We start from the raw sequence: 19,890 nt of genomic DNA on the forward strand, positions 1-19,890 counted from the left end.
GACAGAGGATGTTACAAAATTTTCGTTTAAGTGGAACTTCTCATATTCAAATGGTTTGTGGATTACTTGGTAATACACTAGAAATTTTGAAGGTATTTTGTATTTATATTTAAAGGAAAATTTGGATTTAAAATCTAAAGAAGATACATGATTGAAATTTTCTTTCTAAAACGAATGGCAAAAATATTGGCATGCAGAAATTAAATTATTGGGTCAGGACAGAGGATGTTACAAAATTTTCGTTTAAGTGGAACTTCTCATATTCAAATGGTTTGTGGATTACTTGGTAATACACTAGAAATTTTGAAGGTATTTTGTATTTATATTTAAAGGAAAATTTGGATTTAAAATCTAAAGAAGATACATGATTGAAATTTTCTTTCTAAAACGAATGGCAAAAATATTGGCATGCAGAAATTAAATTATTGGGTCAGGACAGAGGATGTTACAAAATTTTCGTTTAAGTGGAACTTCTCATATTCAAATGGTTTGTGGATTACTTGGTAATACACTGAAAACATTGAAGGTATTTATAGGAGAACTTGGATTTAAGATTTTGTGGAGATAAATTGTTGCAATTGTGTTTTTTTAATACAATGAAATAATATTCGTATGCAGAAATTAAATAATTGAAGTGAAAGTAGATGTTATGAAATTTGTATTAAAAGTGAAATTTCTCATATTCAAATGTTTCATGGATTGCTTTTTAATGTATGGAAGTAATCGTGGGATTTGTAGGGGAAAATGGATTTGGAATTTCGAGCAGCGAAGTCATACATTCTATTTTGCAGAACCAAATTACAAATTTTAGGTATTTTTATCTTTTTCTTTTATCTATAAATATATTCTTGCCTTTTATAAACGAGCTGGTCATTAGTATATGCAAAGCTACAATCTAGCTATCATAGATGTAATGAACAAGTGATCCTAAATTCTGAATTTTTTAAAAAATAACATTTTTTAAACTGTTTTCTTTGTTAACACTCATAATCAGATAACACAATTCATAACACTCCCAATTAATCAACGTCGATTTTAACCTGCTTTTGCAAGACGATAATCTATGTTATTGATGATGTGAAGTATCAATTATAGTTATTCAATTATTTTTATATCAGCTATAGCTTTTCAACATTTAAATATCAAGTATAGATATTCGATGTAGGTGTAAACGATTAGTAAGAGTTATAGTCTTTTGTATACCATCGTTAAATATAATTATTTACAAACAGAAGAATAAATATAATAATTAATAAATACTTAACATAGGGATAAATGAATAAATACAATAATAAATCGTCAATGTAATATTAGTAAAATAAAATTGAATACTCAGTGCCCATCATTTTTATTTTCATTACATTTTCATTACATTTTCATTACTTTTCTCTTTTGAATTTATTCCAATAATTTGCAATAATTTGCAAATGACAAATCCCACATATACAATGGAACACAAGAAAATTTTGCAACACAGAACATAATATAGCTTGTGTATCTAAATATTAACTAATAATTTACAAGACTATTTTCAATAACACAATGCAATATTACATTATAATATTCAAATTTTCTTTTGAATTTTGATAATTTCGTCATAATATTTCCGGCTCTTTGCACTCGTAAACACCGTGATCTCAAGACGCAGGAATTCGAGCAAAACTGATCTTCTCTGAAACACAGCACGATACTACACCTTCGTCAAAGCTTCTTTCGCATCCAGCTATGACTTTAAATATTTATATTAGCATGAATAAGACAAAGGAGAACAGTGGCGGAATGAAAGAATCGAGCCTTAGAAACTGTCTGACAATATCGGAACGAGACATAGCGAACACAGCGCATAAACATTTATTTGGGTCCTCGCGGAACTTTTTTAATGGAAAGAACTTCGAAAACCTGCAGCCTTGCAGAGATCACTTGAAGGATTCTTTCACGGGAACAGATAAGAAGTTCCCCGAGAATGCAATAATGAAACTGACTGAAAGCTTGCGGAAGATTACGGAAAAAATAGGCGATATATCATTTAGCACCATCGAATTAATCATTCTGATTTGTCTTAGATTTTTATTTTCCCAATTAATGGAAATATAGATTTATTTTTGACAAAATTGACAATTGATTCTTGCTCAGATATTAACACAATTATATTTATGTGGTTGTATACATATACGAACTTATAAGTGAAATATAGGTATTGTACTCAAATATTTGGAATAATATATACATTTGGATAAATATTTAACACTAGAACTACCAAGGGTGTCAAAATGACTTGTTTGGGATCTTTTATTTTTGCAATTATTGGAAATATGCAGCTACTTTTCTCAAGATTAATGTTTATTATTCTTCAGACAAGAGTATTATTATTTATACTTATTTATTTTCATTATATTACTTTAATTAATATTGTTTACATCTATAATATTTATGTAGACATTACAGGTCGGCAGTTCTAGCGATAATATATTATATACAGTATATAAATAGAGGCTAAAATCTTGTAGTACTCACCCAATGATTAAGAAATTTGTTATCAATTTAAGTTCTACGGTGAATTTTTTCCATATAGATTGATTTTTATTATTTACGGATATTACGATTATTCAAATAAGTAATAATAGTAATCTAAAACACCGTTAGTTGAAAAATAAAAAGTTTTAGTGTATTGTTCATCTATTTTTACTGCTGCGACGATGCTAAGACGATTTTCCAGCGAACTCACTAGCGCCACCACGACCCGTATTTAGAATACACGTAATGTAGATATCGTTTATGTTTTCCGACGCGACGCAAACGAAGTTGTTTCCTCCGGTTGGTTTCGCGTGGAGTGCTTTCGACTGTTTTAAGGTCTAGAGCTGGTAAGGGTTGTTTTATCGTGATGACTGTTCGGTGGTCTGATTGTAACTTGCTTCGGTTTTTTGAGAGTTTTGGTTCCTCGCCTTGGCGTGTGTTGGAGGTATCAAGGGGGTATCGCGTCGTTCCCTTGATCTTCCTGGTCGCGTGGTTTCCGCCCGAAATAATTCGTCTTCGCGGTTGTAAGGCGCGAAGATATCCCGATGTGGATGGACGGTTCGACGCGACATGGTATCTCGTCGACATAACGAGGAGATACGAAAATCGTCTCGTGTTAGAAGAGAACCGTCGTCTCTGACGTGTCGAAAGGACGAATTTTAGAAAGAACCGGTGTGTTCGATGTTTCGAGAGGAAGTGTCTTTGAGAGAACCCGTGTCTCTCGGATCTCGTACGGAACTGAGCTCCTCGATCTTCCTAAGATCGGCCTTAGCAAAAATCGGGAGCTCGCCAAATATGATTGGCTGTTTTTGACCAAGGGCGTTCCCTTGGTTCGCAAATCGGTGACCTTGGAGAAAGGGAAGGTTCCCCAAAAAGCAACGATAGTGGAGGAAACCCTCTCCTCCAAGGTGGGGTACCTGGGGTCCACCCGCGCGCTGGTGACCCCATCGGTCGTTTGTTACCCCTAGCGAGGGCCTGAGGCTTCCAACGTGTGCGGACCACGTGGAGCCCTCAGGCCTATTGTCAGCCAAGTCTTAAGAGCCGTCGCCTAATTTCGTTAAATTAGGGATTTCCAGGATTCTCGTGTTCCGCGACACGAGAAGTCAAAGAAAAAAGGTAAAGCAGTCAAACATGCTGAAGGCATGGAGCGGGAAATTCCGATGCCGAATTGTTTGACCCTAAGACCTGGCTGTTGGAAGACCGTAACGGGTCTTCTTTGTTCCACGACGGAACAGCCTGTTTAGAATGCACGCTGATTGGCTATTTTAAAAAGTCCCAATTTTCCAATCAGCGGCATCCTCAGTGTCGTGACCACCCTTCCATGCGCCCTTGACGCGCCTTCTCCTGCAAGGGTGGGACGACACTTGAGCAGGCGTGAGATCATGGGTTTTTCCCAAGGCCACGGCGTTCCTCTGGGCCCGAAGCGCAGACTTGTAAGACCGTTAGATACCCTTCGGTGTGACCCTTCGGAATTACCGTGTCTTATAACTCATCTTTAGCTATTGAGTATGGATTAGACTAGGATTCTAAAAACCTCGTGTTTAAGCCCCCCAATATTCTAAATTTATAACTCATCTTTAGCTATTGAGTATGGATTAGACTAGGATTCTATAAACCTCGTGTTTAAGCCCCCCAATATTCTAAGATTCCAACTAAAAAACAGCCGGTCTTTACGATCGCGTTATAAACCTTGGAAATACTGACCCCACAGCTCGTGATGGGTAAGCAAAGGCGGGATGGATCGAATGCACCACGTAACAGTTTATGTTATTGAATTATTTTCTAATTTTGCTGATATAATCCTGAAATTTCTTTGTTAAATATATCACACATCCTGTGCTATACATATACTTTAAACACTTTGATGTAGCATAAAATGAATTTCAGTTATTAAATACAAATCACTTTCGTGTAAATCACTTAGCTTTACGTAATTTACAATATCCTAACTCGCCATTTTTATCCAATTTACATACATATATGTGTATATTTAGTAACAATTAAGACAAAAAGTACTACTATTGCTATATTTAATATCACATTTCGACCCCAGTATCATGAAAGTTAACGAAGTTCTGTTTCGTTAATAGATACAAATGAAACATAATAATAGATTTCAGTTTCCTTGACATAAATAAAATCTTTTAGTCAACCGAACTGCAATTTCGAGGATGTAATAATATATGAAATTCTCGAACTATTATCCATACTTATACAACTGATGTATACCAAAGTTGTAGTATTAAGTGGGTTACCAAAAGATTGAAGATGGATCGATTGGTTCAGAAGACTGATTGGATTATTCAGCTCACGACTCACTCAGCAGTACAGTGGTTTAGGGTTTACACAGTTTGTTGTTCAGAGTTTCAAATTCAAATCCCAGACCTGTCGTGGTGGAAAGATGACCAGGGTTTTATGGTTCGAGAAAGGTTAAGGGTGGCAATGGGGAGATGAGGGCATGGTTCGGATGATTGTAGGGGACACGGGAGATAGGATGATTCAGAATTCGTAGGATACAGAGATTTCAGGCTTAGAGTAGGCATGTGTGATTTGATATTTTCGAAAATAAAATCAAATATTGGAAAAATATATAATTACATACGTCACTATGTACACACATCTAAAAACTGCAACCAATTTATACTATATTACAAAGAAGTAGCAATTTTTCCATGTTCTTTCTTCATTTTCTTTTTCCTTTTTGGATTATTATTCTCCTGTTTTCAATTTTTGGATATTTCTTTTATGAACAATTTGTGAGTCCATTTACAGGACTAACAAATATATTTTATTTATGTGGTAACTCTAACGTAGAAATAATTAATGGGGCTTTTAAATTTATAAAATAAAATAGGTAATATTATATCAAAAATTGGAAAATTAATTTCTAATTTTAACGAATTCGTAACGATACTTTTAATATGCGAAAAATATTTATTATTCTTATATAGAGAACATTAAGAGATATTGTCCTCACGTTCATTGTTATCATCTAGGATTCTTAACGTTAGGTTTTAGAAATATCTCTTGGAACTGTAGAAACGTTTATAGCGTACTATATGTTTTACTTCACGAGCACTAAGTGCCAATAAATCTTCACAATACTTGCCTCAGAAGATTAATTTAATGTATCAGAGCGTAGATTAATGTACTATGCAGAGACGAGAAGACAACTAGCGACATCTGACTCCATCTTTAATGCTCCTTAACTCCTACTCTCAAGTTCTTAACAGGAATATATTCACAAGTGTCTATAAAACTTCTATTGCACGTTATATAATTAACACTGTGACTACACCCATACTAATTTATTCGAAGCTATATAATCCGTTTCATGGACGCAAAATTTTCAGTCAATAATTTAGGCAATTATAAAAATGGAGAATACGAAATTTGAATGATTAGCTGGTGAGTTTATTAAGAAACTGAACCTATATTATTCTATAGATTATATTTTTTGTTTCTACACAATAGTCCATGTAAAAATTTAGCTCAATTGTATATTAATTTTGTATATTAAATTTAGCTTATCGTATACTAAATTGTATATTGAGAACTTACTAGTGAAGATCTCGCTTAGATTTTGACAGCATATATAGATATTGTAATTAAGATAGATCATTAGGATTTTAAGCTTAAATAATCAACACTCTGATTCTACATCTGTATAAATCCCTCAGTTAGTATCATTCTACTCTATTTGCTCTTCTTGTCATACAAAGTTATTAGCCAATAAAATATTTGTCACGCTTTACAAATTATTAAATTGTTATCGAATTATACATCGAGGATCTACTTCATTTCATTCTCCACACAAATTCACCTTAATACAATTATCATCAAAATCTCTAAATTTTAATTAAAAATGCACGTTTAATTATTCACGAAACGTTTCTGCCTCAAATCCATTATCCTCCTTCCAACAATTTTCCCATTTTGCACCAACAACGTTGCCATAATGCATACACCGAATACATTGACGGAGATCGACGTGGGTAATGGGGATCCGGTAACAGCAACCGAGGTGAAACCAGCTCGATGGCTCTCTAACGCATAAGATATGACGCGGATCAAAAGGTTCGGTGGAAATTCGAGCCCACAAATCGGCAGCGGCCGATGGTGGTAACAAACCAAGCCAATTGCAGATCGCACACGAGCCAAGCAATAAGGTCATTCCGCTTCGTTTCGTACCGATTGCTCCCCCATTCGATTCGATATTAACTCCTAAACCCATTTCTGTTTCTCTCCTTGAACAATACCGGCTCGTCGTATCGGATCCGTTTTTTCCTTCCCAGTGTGCCCTCTGTGTTCCCTTCTCTCTCGGTCCGTCTAGCGCACACGCGTCGCCGCTCGTCGCGCCATCTTCGTTCCCCCACCACCGCGCGGCCGTCGTGCGAGTTCGCTTTCACCGGACTGCCACAATTTAGCCTATCCATCGACGTCTGGAGCAACGGTGGCCTGGCTAATTTAAGAAATCAATTAAAGTCGTCCTTGGTTAATGGCATCGAACAATACGTCCCGGCGATTCCGACAGTTTTAAACTTTCTCTCGCCGACTGGTGAGTCCGAATCCATCCATCTAGTCATCAACTGGTATGCACGATGATCGAGCTTCTATTTATGGACTGGTCTAGCTTTCCCAGACTAATGGCATTGTACGTGAGAGGATGATAACGATGTTGGAGTGATATAATTTTTATACTAGTTTTTGATTATTTTTTTCTCGTTAAATATGTAATTCCTTGATACGTGATTATGATTGGGGATATTAAATGTAGGCAAATAGAAAATATTTGTACAAATATCATCGTGTATATTCATGCTTATTGGGTAAACGCTTTTTCGTTTACGGTTTACCCCAAATTGCCAACCTAGGTTATTTGTGGTCTGTATGTTTTTTGGGGAATAATAGGACGGAAGGAAAATCTGGAAAAATTCTTGTAGCATCTTCAAACATCGTGAATTAAGGTTAGGATGAAAATTTTTATATATATTTTGGGTGTGTTATATTTAAAGCTTCATTTGTGAATTTGTTTATGAGAAAACCGAATAATTCGGAATTGATAGAATATAAACGACCTTGATTTATATATCGAGGGATAAAATTGGTACTGCTGAACAATAATGTATATTAATACATACTTAATGATGAAGTACATATAAATATTGTATTAGTATATATTTATTTACATATATATAAATAATGGTACAGTAAATTCAAATAAAAAATATATTAAGATATTAATAAATAATACATTTAAATTATATTGTTATTTTAAAACAATATAATTTAAATATATTATTTATTAATGTCTTAATAAGATTGTTACTGCTGAACAATAATGTATATTAATACATACTTAATGATGAAGTACATATAAATATTGTATTAGTATATATTTATATACATATATATAAATAATGGTACAGTAGATTCAAATAAAAAATATATTAAAATATTAATAAAAATTATATTTAAATTATATTGTTTTAAAATAACAATATATATAAATTATAACATATAATTTTATTAGTAACGTTGTTATAGTATATTAATAAACATAGCATATAATACGTGTAGTACAAGTAAATATAAATATACATAATGAAAAGTATATTAACATATTAATAAATTTATTGTTATAGAATTATAAAATATTAATAAATTTGTTGTTATAAAATAATAAAATATAATTTTAAAATTAGATTGTTGTAATATATTAACAAACATAATTAAGTTTATGTTTTTATTAAAATATATGACCATAATTAGGTCATGATTTCCATAATGACTATAAATTCTACTTCAAAGAAATTAATTTTATGCCGGTTGATTCAATTCTCGACAAACGTTATACAATATTATATGTAGAGTTCTGAAACGATGCTGATATTTTCGTTGAATCCCACTGATTTCGTTTAACATTGTAATTCTATATTATTCCATTTTACATGAAATTATTAATTATTTCAAGATCTTAGCATGTTTCCATACATTTTAATTGTGCATATATTATACTGCTCTGAAATAATGCATATTATATAAACGAATCGAGTGTTTCGTGAAAACCAAGCCAGGTATTGATTAACTATATCGAAAAAGTTTATTTCTGCATAAAATCGTGTGCTATGGAAAAACAAAATTTCGTATTACCTATTTCTCATTTTATTATGCGATGTAAAACATAGCATGAATTATATACAGCAGTTCGATGGATTTTACGATGTTTGCGAACAAAATGGCGCCGTCAATGAGCGTCGAAGCACGATAGAGGTTAGGATTATATATCATGGATCTTCGAAATTCGTCGAAATACATTAAACTGAAAATATGGAAATCAGTACGAAAGAGAGATTCGATTATCGATCGATCTTCTGGAAGATAAAATTTTATTCCTCGCCACAGTTTCCCGCTTCTGTGAATTTAAAATATTTTCCAGGCGCGCCAATTTCTCCCGAGGAACGAGTGTTGTGTTTGCACAACTCCTTCCCAGAATGCGAAACGGAAAGTTACTTTAGATTGAATTCCGAGCTTCACGTGTATCAGTGAGGGTAATGAAATTCGATTGGGAACGTTAGCAGAGTTTATTAGTCCACTGTTTCCGTACATTTCAAGGGAAAATTATAAGTTGCTTTGTACGCGGTGTGAAACACGAAGAGAAATATGTAAATTTCGAAGACTGACGTGGTTCTGTGAAATTTCGAGTAGAATTGGACGTAACGTGCACTTTGTGGAAATTTAAACAGCTCGGAATTTTGAAGTTAAGCTGGCTAGTAATTTATTTGTGATGAAGTTAATGAAAAAGAAAAAATATAACGATGAAAAGTACAATATTTAGAGAGACAAGTTATTCTTGTTTTATATAATTTTTTCGTTTGCTTTGATTTCTTATATTTATTTATAATTTTTATTGCTATTTGAGACTTCATAATTATTTTTATTTATTATATATATAATTATATTATCTATATTTATTATTTATTATTATTATATTTATTATATATAATTATTTTTATTTTATTTTTATGTAATTATTTGCAAGTTTATGTTTATTTCCATTTGTAATTAATTGTAAATCTATATTTATTTGTGAATTTATTAAATTTGTGTTTATTATGATACTTATTTGGCTGAATTGAAATTTACCAAATTTTACTTGATAAGTGATTGTATAACTTTTATTTATTTTTAATTAAAAATGTAGAAATTTGGAAAAATTAAATGTTAATCTTTGAAAAAGGATCAAGATAATGTAGAATATCGTTGTATAGTTACTCATACTTAGAAATTTAGGTGTTGTTTTTTAAATGATAATAAGTTGTATTTATTTTATTAATCGGATATTAAATGTCTTTGCTAAAAAATTTTGAACAATTGCTTTTTACCTTCTTTGTTATTTTCTTTTCCGTATTGTCTGCCCGTGATCATAATCATGTCAGTCTGTTTCTCTTTGTTATTGCTCATGACATGGAAAGCACGAAGAACATAGAAAAATAAATTAACGAGAGTGACATATTCCCTTATTCCAATTTATTTTTTACAAAGCGTTACTTCGTGGTTTGAAATATAATTACAGCAACCATTGTGTAAAAATCCTCTGACATAAATCGGATATAACATTTTTAATTATTCTACATTGTTGTTTTTCGTGTCTAACTGAGCCAGTTTTTAATCATTTTAAATTCTATTTCAAGCATAACTCGTATAATTTTTAATAATCTTAAATTGTCATTTGACAAGCATAGTACATAAATCTTTTAATAATTTCAATTTATCGTGTTTTAAGCATGATTCATACAATTTTCTCATAGTTCTCTTTAATTTTAAATAATTATTAGCTACCTTTAACAATTTCCAGTCCTCTTTAGTGATTTTCAGAGATTTTTAGTAATTTTTTAGTATTTTTTCATAAGTTCTAATTATTAGTTTCCAAGTATAAATCATCATATAATATTCTGAAATTATCAGTAATTTCAAATTATAGTTTTTTCAAAAATAATTCGTATTCATACTCATATTCAGTTTTGAAGCATAGCTTCTGAAATTTTTCATAATTTAAATAAATTTTTATAATTTAAATTGTGACTTTAGAGGTAAAAATCTCCACGTTATTCAGTTTCAAATTGCTTTATTTTCTACATATAGAGATATAAAATAATATTTTATATCAAGGATAAAACCCAAAATTAAACGGATTAATGCTGTTTAATTTTGCCTAAATTGTAAGAGACCTATAAAGCCTTTTACAACAAGTGTACTAAAGCATGGACCAATAACAGGGATTCTGTAAAGCCATGAAAGACGCAGTGGAAGCCATCTGTTATACACGTTTCACATTCTGTCAAAAATCACCCATAAACTATCCATTAAATCCGACAGGAAGTCGAATTCTAATTTAGGTATTGTAATATTTACATTTACATCTGTTCTTTACGAAATTCGTTCAGATAACATCAAATAGTTCTGTAAACACGTTTTACACGCTATATAATTATTTAATAGAATTACTGTACGTAAATATACAATTACCGTACGTGACATAACAAAAATTATTTAAAAAATTTATTCGGCATGAAATAAAATTCTGCTATGAATTTATTTCATAAAACAGGAAACGTTTTCAAAATTCACTTTATATACTATACAGTTGTTTTATAAATTGATCTTATACAATTTAGAATTGTTTCATAAATTTAGTTTATATAACACGAAATTGTTTTCGAAATTTATTTCACGCGATATAAAATATTCTATTTTACATAAAATAGAATATAGCATAAAATAACATAGCATAAAATATTTTCTGACGTTACTCTGCATAACATAAAATTGTTCTATAAATTCATTTCACATAATATATATAATAATAGAACATGCTACGAATTTATATCACACATCATGATCTTTCATCAATTTATTTCACACATTTCTCACAGTATAATACAAGAGAATCGTCATGACGAGAAAATGGTAACAAAGTCTCTTTTAAAATAGATTTCTAACCTGTTTATTTTATTTTCATCACTTACCATTATTTCCTTTATTTTATATTACTTTGTGTGATTTATATAAACTTATTTATATGAACCAAAAACCAATACTTAATAATCTTCTTAGAAAATTAGAAAGATTGCGAAGAACATCATTCTCATTCATCTTTTGCCTCCCTTTTTATACTATACTTTATCTAGCTTGTTTGCCGATCACCATTTTCATGGCCACTCAATTCAACCTTGCATCTCGGCTGAGCAATTAGCTGTGTAGCGACTATCATTCACATCCTCGCCACTAGAGGGATTCCGACTTCGAGGACTTGGGAGAAAGTCTTCGGAAAACCTCCATTTTCCTATATATATAACTTCCCGACCTTCCAATAGTATCTCTATTTAAGGCAGGGGCTGCTAGGGTAGCTTCACTGACGAGTACACTACCAGGTCTAGAACTAAACGCATCCCTTCCTTTTCCTTTTGCCCCTTCTAGCACCACCGTCACATCAAGGATATCTGCCAATCAAATGATAACAGTAACAGTTGGGGAGGACCCCCATATTATTATTAATAATTTTTACATTAATTCTCTATAGCCCTTTGCAGACGAGCGTCGCATATATGCGTTTGGAGGACACCATCAGTTTGGCCGAAGAATGGGCCGATAGGGCTGAGGGACCTAGCAGGCCCGGGACAATACGCATCCTTTCCTTTTCCTTTCGTCCTTTTTAACTACACTGCCAACGAGGATACCTGCGACCCGTCGACTTCAACGACTGTGTGGGAGGACCCCTAACAACTGAAATTTACAAGCTCCAGTTCCGATTTTTCTACGAACCGATATTTACTCGTCGTTGGAATTAACACTATGCCACCCGGTGGCACCACGTTGGTGTCATGCGAAAACTATCGGCCAAATGCTGGTGACACCATGTTGGTATCATGCGCAAATGATCCCAACCCCATGCAAATCAGTCCCACCTGCGTCACACGAAAGAATTCCGATTAGACGCACGAGCAGCATAGTGTTAATTGGATTTTTCTAATTTTGAAATATGAAATAATTCTCCTGAGAATCAGTCAGAAAGACATACTTCGTGGTAGGTAGTATCACTGAACTCACGGTCGTCTGAAATAACGGCATAGTGTCATTTGTCACTTTCCCTCGATTTCTTACTTCGTTCACAACCATCTCCATTCTTGATGATATACGACATCCCTCGAAAATTGTAGATTTATCAAATAAATCTTGGTATATTCGAACGATTGTTATACTTATCTACTGAAATATTATGTTAAATCGAAGTGTTTGCAATAATATGATACACAGAACAAGAATAAAGTTTTAGAATTGCACGAGTAAAATTAGAAATTAATTCAACGTTCCATACGATATCCGCAGCGCATTTGTTGTAGTTACGTGTCGTGGTGGCGCTAGTGAGTTCGGCGCGCTAAAATCGTCTTAACTCTTTCTTGTTAATAGGAAACTGTGTCGCGCGAGACTCGTGGCAAGGAAATCTGACGAAGTATGAGTATCATGAACTAGAGTCGTGGTTTGTAGACAGGGCTTAATGTAAACAACACGGGTTAGCCTCCTGGTTCATTTTCGTCGATGTCTTCCTGTCTCAGTTATGTGTTATTCTTCGCCGCGTTCGGACGAAATGACTCGACGTGTGACCAAGTCTGCTGTTGATTATGGCATGCGCTATAGGAACTGAAATCGTAGGGCAAGGGGTTAAGGTTGTTATATTAGCAGAAGAGAAACCAAGAACATACTGAAACTTGTTTTTCTTCAGTTAATGATACTTTTGACTGTGATGTCTGTTCGTCATACATATATAATATTTCTCAATATTGTACATATTTAATATATATTATAGCAAAAATAGTATAATAATATAGTATCATAAAACAAAACTATTTAGTTAGAACAGCAGAATTTCTTAAAAATTACTATTAATTAATTGTAAATATAGTTTTTAAGTGGTACTATAGTCATTTGAAGCATAGGATATTTTATAGTTGATTCTGAAGTATAAAATATAGTTCAGTATCAAATAGTCGCTTGATCGATTATCAAGATAGTTGACTGACGATGAATTTTTAGTATTACTAAGAATTAAAAATTGAAATTAAAATTGAAAGACTGATTGAGTATCTACTCAATACTATTTAACATATACTATTTAACATGTTTAATTGTCAGAAATTGAAATAAAATATTAAATAAGAAGAATTATGAATATTAATTGTTTCTTTATACTTTAATGCTATATTGTTTACATTTATTGAAATATGAAATGATTTTATGCAGTGTTTAATAATTTGATTTCTATTTTGTTACAGCTGGAGTAGCTTACACTCGCACATGAAGATGTTAACGTGAGTAATCAAATTCATTTTTCCTATACACACGTACTCTTAACAATTTTATGAAAATATCAGTAAAAATCAGATTTCACTAGATCCTTATTTTATTATACTATAGGATTATGCTACTGCAATACGTAAATTAATTAAAATTAGAATTACATGCAGAATTTGTATAAACTCGAAAATTAAAAAGATCTTAGAATTTTAAAGAACAAAGAAATTAAATTTTTAATTAAAATTAATTACAGTTAATATTTAACAAATTTTTAACTATAATTATCATTAAATTTTATAAAATATTTTGCCTTAATTTCACCAATTTCTAAATTTAAAAATTCAAATTTAAGTTAATTGGTATAATTAATTAACAATAAAATTCTATTTAGTAGCTATGGCAACGTATTACCAATCTATTTATATGCATTACGTAGATAAAATTTTATTATCCTATATTATAAAATTTATCCATCAATTTACAAAATTATCTATTTGTAGCTAATAATAAAATATTAACATTTATTTTTTTTTGAAATTGATATTAAACTCTGACACCTTTCATTACAAAAATTCTTATTCTTATTTCAGTCCTCGTTCGAACATTGTAACAATTGAGTTAAATTAAATTCATTAAATTAAATTAATTAGACGGACATCATAACGTAAAACTAACCTGTCAGAGAATAATGGCATTAATTTTACGTGTAAACCGAAGGTTTAAGTCAGTTATTTAATGAATTTCTTTTCATAAAAGATTAGCCAGACATTTCATGAATTTCTTTTTATAATATAAAACACAATAACGAAGTAGCATTGTGATACCTATGTGACACAATTTAAGAATATAAAGCTTGGTGGCGTAAAAAGCTAGGTTTTCCATTATGGAACATAATATATGAAACAAAGCGAACTATAATAATTTTTGACATTGTACGAATATCAAAAAGTCCAGAACGAATAATATGAGAAAATAATTTTATAATTCATTTTTGAAAAATGATCTGATAAATATTCAATTAATTAACTGTTCCATATGATTGATTAATTGAATAAATTCCATCATGTTTATAAAATTGGAAGATATTAAAAATACTATAAAACAATATATTAAATTATTACAGTTTTAAAATTTATTTGTAGCATTTGACATGACTGTATATGCCAATTTAATTTTTCATTTTTATTGAGTAATTAAATTTAGCTAATAAGTATTTTTTTCTCTCCATTCCATAGTATTTCCTCATCCATATGATTCTATGGTTTGTGTTGCTTTCCCATAGGATTGTACATATTATGGTACTAGGAATAGTCGATATATTAAGTAACTAATGAGAAAATTATAGGGTGTTCGGAATACGATATTTAATACTATACCATAAACAAAAATTCAAAAATATCTCCACCAAAATGGAAATTAACGAAGACACACGTGCAAATACACGAAAAGACGTTACTACGTCCAATCAATTGAATTTCTCTAATTGTCAGGAACGCATCACACGCCAACTTAATATTACCTGATTAGTTTTATATTTTCACGGATCGTGAGTGTAATTTGAAATAGATTATTTATTTGTAACTAGCATCGTGATTATTTATTGGAACTAAACTGTACAATAGTTAAATGTGAAACGTGAGCGGAGTACCATTTCGGACACGCGTTTTACAATATTTATAAGATGTTTCGGTGATGGGTGTCTGTTAGAGGTTAGGATTCCACGTGGGTATTTTATTTTTCCGAACACCACGCTCACAGCACACACCACGCTCGCTCTCAGAAACAATTGACACTTATTCACAGTTGTCCGTTCTCATTCACTCTTCCACGATTACCGGTTCTTTCACATTCACTCATCATTCATATCAATCGAGACATTGCTACCAACATTGTCAAATACGCACTGATTTCTGTTTTTTGATTCTTGTAATGCCTCGTCGTGTCCTGTTCGGTGTTCCTCGGGTTTGCTTTGATTGGTTAAGAGTGGATGTTAGTGGAGGAAAACACGAGATTTTTGATTGAACGTGGGTGTGTTGGAAGGACTTTTGGTTGAGGAGTGGGAAACTGTCAAGGAAGTTGCTTTTCGGTTGTCAATGACGTGATTTATAAGCAGGTGTCTGTTCGCCATTTCAGTGGGTCTGTCGCACGTGGGTCCAATCTATCGGGTCGTCTAACCTTCGGAGTTGCAGTCGTAACCCAAAATAATAAAGTCTTTAAAATGATCGAAAATTAAAATAAGAGTTATGCTATAAACACGACCTCTGGAACGGAACATTAACCCTTTGCACTCGAGAGGCGCTTCTCAGTCGCCATTTAATCAGATTCTGAAGATCGATGTTAATTAATATATCAAATTTAAAATTACCCAACGATGCGTGGAATGTCGGAGTAAAATAATTCTCCGTCTTAATTTGCATACGATTTCTTATTCGCCGTTTTAAAAATATCGTCGACATTGTGGCAGAAGGTCTTCGAATTACTATTTTCCTGTAACGAAAAAATTGCCGAGTGCAAAGGGTTAAGCTAATATTCGACTACCTTATTACCTGATCATCTCGTTTGTTTCAGAAATAACAGAGTAAAGATATTTCTTATATCTGTCATCTGAAGGATTGCTTTTGAGAATCTGTAGAGTCTGGTAGTTGTAAATTTTCAGTACTTTTGCATTTAGATTTATGACTTGGTCCGCTAGAAGTACAGCGAGGCATGTTTAACCTTCAAAATTGCAGTCCTAATTCAAAATAATAGTCATTAAAATCATCGAAAATACAGGTGTTAAAATAAGAGTGATGCTATAAACACGGCCACCGGTACGAAACTGACGTGTATACCGGTAGTGTTCATTTATAAATTTGGTATCTCACCACCGTATCGATGTAAAAACTAGTAAATGGTGAAATTACCCGCTAAAAGCACGTCGAAAACAAAGTAACAGCGTTAGCCCGGTTATTGAAAAGTTCCCGCTCATAATTATCGTTGTCGATAATTACGCGGCCAATCAACGAAAATTCACGGAACAACGAAATTGTTGACAGGAGAGCTGCAAATTTCATAACGGCCATTATCGAGGGAAATTGGGCAAGTAAACGGAACAGGCGGCCTGCACGGGCATTCGTCTCAAAGCCGGGCGACGATCGATTTTCGAATTTGCGGTTTTTAGTCGAGTTAAGCGGAATTGTATCAAAAACGACGCGAAATTCCATATCGATGCGAGCTATGGTGTTTCGCGGTCTGCGTGGCTAGTTGGACTAGATATTTCGCTGGACCCGAGCCGGAAATTGTGAATGGCTATCGGGTCACGCCATTCGATACTTCCTGCCTACTAATTCAAGATATTCTTGGTTAATACACTCCATCTGGAATGGTGCGAATTTATGCGTTTTAATTGATTTCTTAATGGTTTCTTATGGGTTCTTTAACACTAGGTTTACCTAGGACGCAATCTGAGTACCTATTTCTAAGGACACCTGTCAAGTTGACAGGTAAAGGAAACCACGTGCATCTATTTTTAACGATTAGTTTAATTTAGAAATAATTATATTAAGGTGTCCCATAAGTTTCTTTCCTTTTTGATGCGAAATCAATAGACGATATTTGTTGTTTAAGGTTGATTTGCTCTGTTACATATGAACCGTTCTGCTCTATTACCTTCTTCCATCTCTCAGGAAGCCTCATTATGCCCTCACTCCAAAATTGTTGAGACTTACTTTCAAAATATTCATCGAGGTGCGTGTCTATTTCGCTTTCGGATTTGTGATATTTATTAGACAGAAATCTTTACAGATTGATTGGCACGTTCTACCTCATCCTCCGTACTCACCAGATCTTGCCCCATCCGATTATTACTCGTTTCTCTCGTTAAAAAATTCTGTCCGTGATAAATGTCACAAACCCGGAAGCGAAATAAAAACGCACCTCGATGAATATTTTGCAAGTAAGTCTGAACAATTTTGGAGAGAGGGCATAATGAGGCTTCCTGAGAGATGCAAGAAGGTAATAGAGCAGAACGGTTCATATATAACACAGTAAATCAGCCTTAAGCAACAAATATCGTCTATTGATTTCGCATCCAAAAAGAAGGAAGAAACTTATGGGACACCCTAATATATTATATTAACAGTGTAGCGTCCTACGGTATCGAATCTCTTCGATTTCCAAGAACGCTTATCACGCGCCAAATTAATATTGCGTGACTAGTTGTAATAATAAGGATCCCGAAGTGCGTGTTGATAAAAGAGAGCGTTTATTTATAGAAAGTATAGAATAGTTATAATGGAGACGTTGAACGGAGTACCGTTTCGAACTCGCGTTTATACGTGTAAGTAAGATGTTTCAAGGATCGGTGTCGAAGACTAACCGATTTCTCGAATTTGATCTATGTCGTGTCTCGTCGTGTCCTGTCCGGTATTTTCTCCAGTTTAGTTCCGATTGGGCAAAATAAACGTTGGTGGTGGAAAAGTAAGGAGTTTTAATTGGACAGAGGGTGTGACGGAAGGACCTTTGGCTAAGGAGTAGGAAACTGTCAAGGAGCCGATTTTTGATTGTCAATGACGTGATTTATAAGTGGATTATAAGTGGTGTCCGTCCGTCGCTCGTTGGGTCTGTCACACGTGGGTCCCATCTGTCGAGTCTGGTACTTGTAAAAATTCCTAAACTTTCGCCTTTACCTTTGCAACTTAATCCGCTAGAACGGCGGTGAGGCAGATCTATCCTCCGGAATTGCAGTCGCGATATAAAATATATTGTAAACCGTTAGGTCTGTTAAAAGTGTAAGCCTTAGAATAAAATCATATTTTAAACACGCTCTCTGGGACGGAACAAACAGTCATAATATAAGTTAACTAAATAATCTGTTACCATCGTATAATTGGAGCAAGTCTTCCGTCAAATTCACGGGTTCTGTAAATCTAGTGTTAATGGGAAAAGGAGGACAAATGGATTGTCCTGTGATTTCCATGTGTCGTTTTCTGTGGATTCGATGTGGTTCCTGGAAATTGCTTCTGGGATAATAATTCGTCATATCGGTTTTTCAAATGGTACTGTACTGTTTGGTAAGAAACGATGGTAAATCTTAATGGATATTAATGAATGGTGGAAAATAAATAACAATAAATAACGATCAATAACAGGAGAGAAACAATTGTACACTTTAATAAGAAATGAATAATAAATGGTAATGAATAACAGGAAATATGTTCTTGTTTACTTAATGAGAAATAAATATTAAACGATAATGAAAAATGGTAGATAATACATAATAATATATAATGACGAGTAGTAAGAAATAAATAGGTGTAGATTATAATCAGAAATGAATAATGAATAGCGATGATGATAGGTAGTATATGGTTGTTTATTTAATGAGAAATAAATAATAAATAATAGTAGATAAATTGCCTGTAATAATATATAAATGATAGATAAGTAGTAAATAAATAATTGTACTTTAATAACGAATGAATAATAAATAATAAATAATGAACAATAAATAGTAATGAGTAATAAATAATACGTGAGAATGTATGAGGTAATATATGAGATATGAGTACATGAGATAATAGATATTAATAAACATCAAATAGTATAAAATAAATAACAAAAGACAATAGATAATAAATTATAATAATAAATACTAGACTAAATAAATTATATAAAATAAACTGTAATATTAAATAGATTAAATAAATAATATGTAATAATAAATACGGGATAATAAAAAATAATAAACAGGAGACAATATATATTAATAAATAACTGATAATAAAACATAATAATCAATAAATAAATAAATAAAGAAATTTATGTTTTTATGTATTTATAAATACTAAAGTAAATAACTAAATAAATAACATGTAATAATAAATAAGGGATAGTAAAAAATAATAAACAAGAGACAATATATATTAATAAATAATTGGTAATAAAACATAATGGTCAATAAATAAATAAATAAATAAATTTATATTTTTATATATTTATTTATTTATAGATACTAAAATAAATAACTAAATAAATAACATG

The 19,890-nt window shown here is 32.2% G+C and overlaps 1 long non-coding RNA gene across 2 annotated transcripts in view; it reads left to right on the forward strand.

The window, feature by feature from the left end:
• LOC108545516 (uncharacterized) overlaps positions 1–19,890 on the forward strand; it is a 232,606-nt gene that overhangs the window by 43,199 nt on the left and 169,517 nt on the right. For both annotated transcript variants that reach the window (XR_001890091.1, XR_001890092.1), the window contains exon 2: positions 13,848–13,883. This is a non-coding gene — a long non-coding RNA (uncharacterized LOC108545516). The remainder of the gene's footprint in view (positions 1–13,847; positions 13,884–19,890) is intronic.

Source organism: Eufriesea mexicana, unplaced genomic scaffold, assembly GCF_001483705.2.
Source record: "Eufriesea mexicana isolate 0111107269 unplaced genomic scaffold, ASM148370v2 scaffold472, whole genome shotgun sequence".
Taxonomy (NCBI): Eukaryota; Metazoa; Arthropoda; class Insecta; order Hymenoptera; family Apidae; genus Eufriesea; species Eufriesea mexicana.